Source organism: Bos indicus x Bos taurus, unplaced genomic scaffold, assembly GCF_003369695.1.
Source record: "Bos indicus x Bos taurus breed Angus x Brahman F1 hybrid unplaced genomic scaffold, Bos_hybrid_MaternalHap_v2.0 tig00003530_arrow_arrow_obj, whole genome shotgun sequence".
Taxonomy (NCBI): domain Eukaryota; kingdom Metazoa; phylum Chordata; class Mammalia; order Artiodactyla; family Bovidae; genus Bos; species Bos indicus x Bos taurus.
Window position 1 is genome coordinate 33,633 of NW_020867697.1, and position 10,429 is coordinate 44,061.

Sequence of the window (10,429 nt, forward strand, 5' to 3'; positions counted from 1 at the left end):
AGTTGAGCCTCTCCAATCATTAGTGATGTGGAGCAAGATGACCTTTTGGAAATGCAGATGCAATGCTGTCACCTCCCTGCTCCAACGGCTCTCGTATTTTCCCAGCATATTGAAGATACGACCACTTCCCTTCAGGCTTGCTCCTCACGTTCTTCTCTGATGTCTTTTGCCTGGAATGCCCTCTGCACTCTTTGGCTTCCATCCCATAGGGCATTTTTCGTTTCTTGAATGTCCTAAGTTTCCCTGGTCACATAGCCTTCCAAGATGCTATTTTCCCTGCCTGAAATTCTTCCTGCATCTCAACCCTGGTTTACCTAGGTTCAACCTATGGACCTCAACGAAATGGTGCCTCTGGAAAGCCTTCCCTGACACCCAGGTTTTGTGGTGAGGGAAGAGGCCCCTCTATAGGTTCTCAAAGGATCTGCCTGTCATGTATCATTAGAGTCGTCTCAGTGAAAGCAGGAACTCTGTGTCTTCTTCTCTCCGCCTTCTATTCCCTGAAACTTATTACATGCCTCCTAGCTCATCGTAGGTGCTCAGTATTTACTTAGTGTGTGAAAGACAGAAAAGCTCTTGGAAGCCTCAAGGGGTCACTTGGCTCGGCACTTTTGATCTCTGTGTATATTTGGCGAGTCAATTCTTTCCTTTCCTGGGTTGATGTGTACACTATATTCGAGGCACAATCTAAGGCATGAAGACATATCCATGCATAGAGGTTCTTGCTTTCAAGGAACTCGTACAGCAGATTTCTACAAGTTAGGGCTTTTCAAATGCTCTAGAAGCATGTGAACGTTCAGTATGCTCCATTTTCATTTCAAAGAAAGATCGTTTGACTTCCATAGCAAAGGTGGAGACCTTCCAACGTTGAGTCCAAGACTTATACCTTGACCATTTCAGGCAAGTCTTGTGGTTCCTTCTGGAGGTGTGTGGCTCTTGCAGAAATGTGAAGATCTTCTGTTGGGGGCCAGAGTGAGGTACTCCGCCCATGGCAAAGGTCATGAGGAAGGAGGCTCGACATACGCAAAGGCGGGATCGAGCCTCAGGAGTCCCCCTGGAAATCCTCGAGCATCTACCCCCATAACCAGAGCCTGCCTACTTTACTACTTTGTGCTCACCTACACCTCTGACTTTACGGGGGGCTGTCCCCCACCACCTCTTTTGGAGAAGGAGTTAACTTAGAGCTCCAGTTTATAATAATTCCTGGGCGTGATAAGAGTGTTTTAACCTACAAACTCCTCTGAAGGTTCTCTGGCCTGCCTGACAGGCTTGTCCGGCCACATGTGATCGCTCACAGCCTCCCAACCGTGAGAGGCACAAGATGCTTTAAACCTTCTAAAAACAGGTTCCTTAGAAAAGTTAGAAAACTATTAGTATAAGTATAATGGGCTAATTAGAAATTGTGTTGGTGAAGGGTTTTTCATTTGTTGAGCCAATGTTTGTTGCTAAGTCTCCATATCCCCTGCCCTTACACACATTAATGAATATATAGAATTAACCTTTGATATTAATCACGTTAGACCTTAGGCTAAGTAAATTCTTTCCTTAACTAAAACCCACTACACCCTCACCCTGTAGGAATGTAACTTTATTTGGGTGGCGTCTGTTTTGAGAATAATCAGCCCTGGAGAAATAAGTGTCCTGATTGACTGACCGCTGTCACAAGGAGAGGGTCGTAAATTGTCAGCAGGGCCCCCTGGCCAGAAGATGATGTAACACCCCTAAGACCTCTGTATACATTTGTGTGAAGCACCTGACTTTAATGAAAGTCAGGACTGCTGTCCCCATGTGACTTTTGCATAACATCTCAGTGTATAAAAGTAGACCATGGAAAATAAAGAATTGGGATCAGTTTCTCAAAATACTGGTCTCCCCATGTCGCTCTCTCTCTCACTCTGGTTGAGTCTCCATCTGGAGCGCGGAACCCACCATGCTTACTAATTATGCCTGGGCTTCTAAGATCCGACCGGGGAGGCCTCAGTGTCTCCTCTCCTTCGGGAGAACGGAAGGATGCCTGCGGCCTACGTAAGTGGTGCAAACTTCTTGTCTTGAAGTTTTATTGGTCTCCCGCGTAAACCAAGCCACTCAGCCTCTTTTCTCCACTGAATTTTCCTACTGAGCTATCCTCATCCTATTACTCTTTATATCTTTGATAAAATATTTAAATAAATAAATAGGTCGCCGACACCGTCCCCGCTTCGAATACCCTGGATCAGCCGGGGCAGGACCCCGGCAATCTTCCATCGTCCTCAGACTTTGGTGTCATTTGCAATCATCCAGAAAGCTTCCAGGTCTAGGTTCCAGACCACCACCACACACAGTCAGTAGTCAACGGAGTGGATTCCAGGAATACGCATTGTTCACCGGCATTACCGTTGATATTGTTGCTGCACACTCAATGCAGTGGGCAGGGCCTGGATTGTCCACTGGGTCTCATGTGGAATGGAAAGAAGGGCTCCCCACCCCCACACAGACCCCCCACCCCCACTGTTGACAGCCTTGTGACGAGAAACGGTCCCCGAAACAAGAATCAGACAAAGCAGAGAAGCCCAGATGATAGTCCTTGAGATGAAGGAACTAAGCAGCTGGTTGAGATGGCACCAAGGGGAAAGGTTGCTCTTTTTGTCTGCCCCTCTACTCCTTTCTTCCTGGACACCTTAGGGCTTCGTCATGGAGATTTGAAAGAAAGTGCACAAAAGTCATATGTGTTGTATCAAGATTTTGAATTTAACCATCTCTCAAAAAGGAAGAGAGCTTCACCTGCACATGTTTCTTTCAAAAACGTCCATTGCTTTTCAATTCTAGGGTTTCTCTCTTGCCTTGTTCACTTAGCCTTAATAGTAAAAATCAACGAAAACTACATAAAGATTCACAGATACCAAAAAGGACAGCTTCTGTTTCTGAAATCATCTTTCCATTTAGTAGAACACGAGCTCTATTCTTTGTATTTTGCCTAGGGAATTAGCAATGTCCTGGTTCAGATGGCAAGGTATCCCCACCCAGGAGATTGGGGTTCGATCCCTGGGTCCGGAAGATGCCTCCCGTAGAAGGAAATGGCAACCCACTCCAGTATCCTCGCCTGGGAAATGCCACGGACAGAGGAGCCTGATGGGCCGCAGTCCATGGGTCGTATCAAAGTTGGGCTCAACCCAGCAACTACGAACAGAAGTAATTCCAAAGACCACACTCAAGTGTGTGTGTGTGTGTGTGTGTGTGTGTGTGTGTGTCTGTATCTCCTCTTGCCGTCTTGGAGTCTGTCTCGGAATCTTCATGTATTTCTGCCTCTGTATCTCCTGACAGCCAGCCGCCGGCGCGTTCGTCTGGCCCCGGCCTCTCCCAGGCGCTCTGGTTCTGGCTGAGGAGCTTGCGCAGGCCAGCTGTCTCCCTTGGCGTGGGTGCGTGCGAGTGTCTGTGTGTCTGTCTGTGTGCCTGCCTGTGGCTCGTCTGCTCTCTCAGGAAGGTCGAGGGCTTGGCGTGGGGGCAAAGGGGGGGCCTCGGTAGTGCGAAGGGGAGGGGCTGAGGCGCTCCGCTCGACCGCGCCTTCCTGGCTTCTGCTGGGTTTGGGCACCGGACAGGTGCCGCGCAAGTTGGGCGCTCAAGTTTCGCTGCGCCTAGGCCCGCAGGAGGTTCAGAGGCCCCTGGGCCGCGGGGGTTGGGAGGCGGCGGGCGCCGAAGACCGACACCTCCGGGGCCGCGCGGGCCTGAGCAGCGCATGGGATCGGGGGGAGGCCCCGCTCAGCGAGCGCGGCCGGGTCTGGAGTGGCCGCGGGTGGGAGGGCGCCGAGACCTCCACACCCCTCAGCCCAGCCCCTAGGCCCCGCGCGCACGCACGCACGCACGCCCTCCCGGTCAATGGGGGGTCCTGGAAGCCCCTCGGGCCCCCGGGCCCGGCCAGGCGCTTGCTGCTCTGGTGTTGGCGGTGTTCGGGGGGGCGGGCCGGCGTCAGCAGGCTGGAGTCCGGTCGCGGGTCGTGCGGCTCAAGTACAGCACGCCCCGCGACGAGAGGTGTGGCCCGTTGGCCCGACCTGCAGGGCAGAGCGAAAGGGAGGCGAAGCGCAAGGCTCTTAGGGCGCCCCGAGCCAACCGCCACCGTCTCAGGCCCTATCAGCCTGAAGGCGCCCGATCTCGTCTGATCTCGGAAGCTAAGCAGGGTCGGGCCTGGTTAGGATCTTGGATGGGAGACCACCTGGGAATCCCGGGTGCTCGAGGCTTTTTGCCTACCAGAAGAGGTCCTTTAGCCCCCGCCGCGCGTCCCGATTCTTGCATCCCCCCGCAGCCCCAGCCCCTCCCGGGCCGCGGGGAGCGGGTGGCCGGGGCCCCGACTCGCGCTGCAGACCTGGGTTGCCTCCGCGCGGCCCGCGAGCCCCTCCGCATTCGCATTCGGCTTCCAGGACACCCGACGACCGGCAGTCCCGTCTCCATCTGGGGCTCCTTTGGCTTGCCTCAGGCAATCCCGGGGCTTGCACCGACTCAAGCCAGATCCCCAGCACCCCCCCCACCCCCTGCCTCGCAGGCCATCGCGCATGCGCATGTGCGCGCGCACGCACAGATAGATGTGCCCAAACGGGGCATCTATCTTGTTCAATTATACTGTGGGTGGATCTATGCCTGGGAGTCGGACTGCTGAACCATAATCTACTTCCACTTTTAGTTCCTTCGGGAACCTCCATAATCTTTTCCATACCGGCTCTACCCACGCCCATTCCTACTCACCGTGGAGGAGAGTTCCCTTTGCTCCACATCTTCTCCAGCTGTGGTTATTGACAGACATCGCAGTGAGGCCCAATCGGACTCATGTGAAGTGGTCCCTCCTTGGAGTTTGGAGTTGAGCCTCTCCAATCATTAGTGATGTGGAGCAAGATGACCTTTTGGAAATGCAGATGCAATGCTGTCACCTCCCTGCTCCAACGGCTCTCGTATTTTCCCAGCATATTGAAGATACGACCACTTCCCTTCAGGCTTGCTCCTCACGTTCTTCTCTGATGTCTTTTGCCTGGAATGCCCTCTGCACTCTTTGGCTTCCATCCCATAGGGCATTTTTCGTTTCTTGAATGTCCTAAGTTTCCCTGGTCACATAGCCTTCCAAGATGCTATTTTCCCTGCCTGAAATTCTTCCTGCATCTCAACCCTGGTTTACCTAGGTTCAACCTATGGACCTCAACGAAATGGTGCCTCTGGAAAGCCTTCCCTGACACCCAGGTTTTGTGGTGAGGGAAGAGGCCCCTCTATAGGTTCTCAAAGGATCTGCCTGTCATGTATCATTAGAGTCGTCTCAGTGAAAGCAGGAACTCTGTGTCTTCTTCTCTCCGCCTTCTATTCCCTGAAACTTATTACATGCCTCCTAGCTCATCGTAGGTGCTCAGTATTTACTTAGTGTGTGAAAGACAGAAAAGCTCTTGGAAGCCTCAAGGGGTCACTTGGCTCGGCACTTTTGATCTCTGTGTCTATTTGGCGAGTCAATTCTTTCCTTTCCTGGGTTGATGTGTACACTATATTCGAGGCACAATCTAAGGCATGAAGACAATCCATACATAGAGGTTCTTGCTTTCAAGGAACTCGTACAGCAGATTTCTACAAGTTAGGGCTTTTCAAATGCTCTAGAAGCATGTGAACGTTCAGTATGCTCCATTTTCATTTCAAAGAAAGATCGTTTGACTTCCATAGCAAAGGTGGAGACCTTCCAACGTTGAGTCCAAGACTTATACCTTGACCATTTCAGGCAAGTCTTGTGGTTCCTTCTGGAGGTGTGTGGCTCTTGCAGAAATGTGAAGATCTTCCATCGTCCTCAGACTTTGGTGTCATTTGCAATCATCCAGAAAGCTTCCAGGTCCAGGTTCCAGACCACCACCACACACAGTCAGTAGCCAACGGAGTGGATTCAGGAATACGCATTGTTCACCGGCATTACCGTTGATATTGTTGCTGCACACTCAATGCAGTGGGCAGGGCCTGGATTGTCCACTGGGTCTCATGTGGAATGGAAAGAAGGGCTTCCCCCCCCCCCACAGACCCCCCACCCCCACTGTTGACAGCCTTGTGACGAGAAACGGTCCCCGAAACAAGAATCAGACAAAGCAGAGAAGCCCAGATGATAGTCCTTGAGATGAAGGAACTAAGCAGCTGGTTGAGATGGCACCAAGGGGAAAGGTTGCTCTTTTTGTCTGCCCCTCTACTCCTTTCTTCCTGGACACCTTAGGGCTTCGTCATGGAGATTTGAAAGAAAGTGCACAAAAGTCATATGTGTTGAATCAAGATTTTGAATTTAACCATCTCTCAAAAAGGAAGAGAGCTTCACCTGCACATGTTCTTTCAAAAACGTCCATTGCTTTTCAATTCTAGGGTTTCTCTCTTGCCTTGTTCACTTAGCCTTAATAGTAAAAATCAACGAAAACTACATAAAGATTCACAGATACCAAAAAGGACAGCTTCTGTTTCTGAAATCATCTTTCCATTTAGTAGAACACGAGCTCTATTCTTTGTATTTTGCCTAGGGAATTAGCAATGTCCTGGTTCAGATGGCAAGGTATCCCCACCAGGAGATTGGGGTTCGATCCCTGGGTCCGGAAGATGCCCTCCCGTAGAAGGAAATGGCAACCCACTCCAGTATCCTCGCCTGGGAAATGCCACGGACAGAGGAGCTGATGGGCCGCAGTCCATGGGTCGTATCAAAGTTGGGCTCAATCCAGCAACTACGAACAGAAGTAATTCCAAAGACCACACTCAAGTGTGTGTGTGTGTGTGTGTGTGTGTGTGTGTGTCTGTATCTCCTCTTGCCGTCTTGGAGTCTGTCTCGGAATCTTCATGTATTTCTGCCTCTGTATCTCCTGACAGCCAGCCGCCGGCGCGTTCGTCTGGCCCCGGCCTCTCCCAGGCGCTCTGGTTCTGGCTGAGGAGCTTGCGCAGGCCAGCTGTCTCCCTTGGCGTGGGTGCGTGCGAGTGTCTGTGTGTCTGTCTGTGTGCCTGCCTGTGGCTCGTCTGCTCTCTCAGGAAGGTCGAGGGCTTGGCGTGGGGGCAAAGGGGGGGCCTCGGTAGTTGCGAAGGGGAGGGGCTGAGGCGCTCCGCTCGACCGCGCCTTCCTGGCTTCTGCTGGGTTTGGGCACCGGACAGGTGCCGCGCAAGTTGGGCGCTCAAGTTTCGCTGCGCCTAGGCCCGCAGGAGGTTCAGAGGCCCCTGGGCCGCGGGGGTTGGGAGGCGGCGGGCGCCGAAGACCGACACCTCCGGGGCCGCGCGGCCTGAGCAGCGCATGGGATCGGGGGAGGCCCCGCTCAGCGAGCGCGGCCGGGTCTGGAGTGGCCGCGGGTGGGAGGGCGCCGAGACCTCCACACCCCTCAGCCCAGCCCCTAGGCCCCGCGCGCACGCACGCACGCACGCCCTCCCGGTCAATGGGGGGTCCTGGAAGCCCCTCGGGCCCCCGGGCCCGGCCAGGCGCTTGCTGCTCTGGTGTTGGCGGTGTTCGGGGGGGCGGGCCGGCGTCAGCAGGCTGGAGTCCGGTCGCGGGTCGTGCGGCTCAAGTTACAGCACGCCCCGCGACGAGAGGTGTGGCCCGTTGGCCCGACCTGCAGGCAGAGCGAAAGGGAGGCGAGCGCAAGGCCTCTTAGGGCGCCCCGAGCCAACCGCCACCGTCTCAGGCCCTATCAGCTGAAGCGCCGATCTCGTCTGATCTCGGAAGCTAAGCAGGGTCGGGCCTGGTTAGGATCTTGGATGGGAGACCACCTGGGAATCCCGGTGCTCGAGGCTTTTTGCCTACCAGAAGAGGTCCTTTAGCCCCCGCCGCGCGTCCCGATTCTTGGATCCCCCCCGCAGCCCCAGCCCCTCCCGGCCGCGGGGAGCGGGTGGCCGGGGCCCCGACTCGCGCTGCAGACCTGGTTGCCTCCGCGGGCCCGCGAGCCCCTCCGCATTCGCATTCGGCTTCCAGGACACCCGACGACCGGCAGTCCCGTCTCCATCTGGGGCTCCTTTGGCTTGCCTCAGGCAATCCCGGGGCTTGCACCGACTCAAGCCAGATCCCCAGCACCCCCCCCCACCCCCTGCCTCGCAGGCCATCGCGCATGCGCATGTGCGCGCGCACGCACAGATAGATGTTGCCCAAACGGGGCATCTATCTTGTTCAATTATACTGTGGGTGGATCTATGCCTGGGAGTCGGACTGCTGAACCATAATCTACTTCCACTTTTAGTTTCCTTCGGGAACCTCCATAATCTTTTCCATACCGGCTCTACCCACGCCCATTCCTACTCACCGTGGAGGAGAGTTCCCTTTGCTCCACATCTTCTCCAGCTTTGGTTATTGACAGACATCGCAGTGAGGCCCAATCGGACTCATGTGAAGTGGTCCCTCCTTGGAGTTTGGAGTTGAGCCTCTCCAATCATTAGTGATTGTGGAGCAAGATGACCTTTTGGAAATGCAGATGCAATGGCTGTCACCTCCTGCTCCAACGGCTCTCGTATTTCCCAGCATATTGAAGATACGACCACTTCCTTCAGGCTTGCTCCTCACGTTCTTCTCTGATGTCTTTTGCCTGGAATGCCCTCTGCACTCTTTGGCTTCCATCCCATAGGGCATTTTTCGTTTCTTGAATGTCCCTAAGTTTCCCTGGTCACATAGCCTTCCAAGATGCTATTTTCCCTGCCTGAAATTCTTCCTGCATCTCAACCCTGGTTTACCTAGGTTCAACCTATGGACCTCAACGAAATGGTGCCTCTGGAAAGCCTTCCCTGACACCCAGGTTTTGTGGTGAGGGAAGAGGCCCCTCTATAGGTTCTCAAGGATCTGCCTGTGATGTATCATTAGAGTCCGTCTCAGTGAAAGCAGGAACTCTGTGTCTTCTTCTCTCCGCCTTCTATTCCCTGAAACTTATTACATGCCTCCTAGCTCATCGTAGGTGCTCAGTATTTACTTAGTGTGTGAAAGACAGAAAAGCTCTTGGAAGCCTCAAGGGGTCACTTGGCTCGCACTTTTGATCTCTGTGTCTATTTGGCGAGTCAATTCTTTCCTTTCCTGGGTTGATGTGTACACTATATTCGAGGCACAATCTAAGGCATGAAGACATATCCATGCATAGAGGTTCTTGCTTTCAAGGAACTCGTACAGCAGATTTCTACAAGTTAGGGCTTTTCAAATGCTCTAGAAAGCATGTGAACGTTCAGTATGCTCCATTTCATTCCAAAGAAAGATCGTTTGACTTCCATAGCAAAGGTGGAGACCTTCCAACGTTGAGTCCAAGACTTATACCTTGACCATTTTCAGGCAAGTCTTGTGTTCCTTCTGGAGGTGTGTGGCTCTTGCAGAAATGTGAAATCTTCCATCGTCCCTCGACTTTGGTGTCATTTGCAATCATCCAGAAAGCTTCCAGGTCAGGTTCCAGACCACCACCACACACAGTCAGTAGCCAACGGAGTGGATTCCAGGAATACGCATTGTTCACCGGCATTACCGTTGATATTGTTGCTGCACACTCAATGCAGTGGGCAGGGCCTGGATTGTCCACTGGGTCTCATGTGGAATGGAAAGAAGGGCTCCCCACCCCCCACAGACCCCCACCCCCACTGTTGACAGCCTTGTGACGAGAGAAACGGTCCCCGAAACAAGAATCAGACAAAGCAGAAGAAGCCCAGATGATAGTCCTTGAGATGAAGGAACTAAGCAGCTGGTTGAGATGGCACCAAGGGGAAAGGTTGCTCTTTTGTCTGCCCCTCTACTCCTTTCTTCCTGGACACCTTAGGGCTTCGTCATGGAGATTTGAAAGAAAGTGCACAAAAGTCATATGTGTTGTATCAAGATTTTGAATTTAACCATCTCTCAAAAAGGAAAGAGAGAGCTTCACCTGCACATGTTTCTTTCAAAACGTCCATTGCTTTTCAATTCTAGGGTTTCTCTCTTGCCTTGTTCACTTAGCCTTAATAGTAAAAATCAACGAAAACTACATAAAGATTCACAGATACCAAAAAGGACAGCTTCTGTTTCTGAAATCATCTTTCCATTTAGTAGAACACGAGCTATTCTTTGTATTTTGCCTAGGGAATTAGCAATGTCCTGGTTCAGATGGCAAGGTATCCGCGCGCAGGAGATTGGGGTTCGATCCCTGGGTCCGGAAGATGCCTCCCGTAGAAGGAAATGGCAACCCACTCCAGTATCCTCGCCTGGGAAATGCCACGGACAGAGGAGCCTGATGGGCCGCAGTCCATGGGTCGTATCAAAGTTGGGCTCAACCCAGCAACTACGAACAGAAGTAATTCCAAAGACCACACTCAATTGTGTGTGTGTGTGTGTGTGTGTTGTGTGTGTCTGTATCTCCTCTTGCCGTCTTGGAGTCTGTCTCGGAATCTTCATGTATTTCTGCCTCTGTATCTCCTGACAGCCAGCCGCCGGCGCGTTCGTCTGGCCCCGGCCTCTCCCAGGCGCTCTGGTTCTGGCTGAGGAGCTTGCGCAGGC

The 10,429-nt window shown here is 52.9% G+C and overlaps 1 pseudogene; it reads left to right on the top strand.

The window, feature by feature from the left end:
- Window positions 1-4,088: 4,088 nt before the first annotated feature.
- On the top strand, window positions 4,089-4,208 carry LOC113889121 (annotated as a pseudogene).
- The last annotated feature ends 6,221 nt before the right edge of the window (window positions 4,209-10,429 follow it).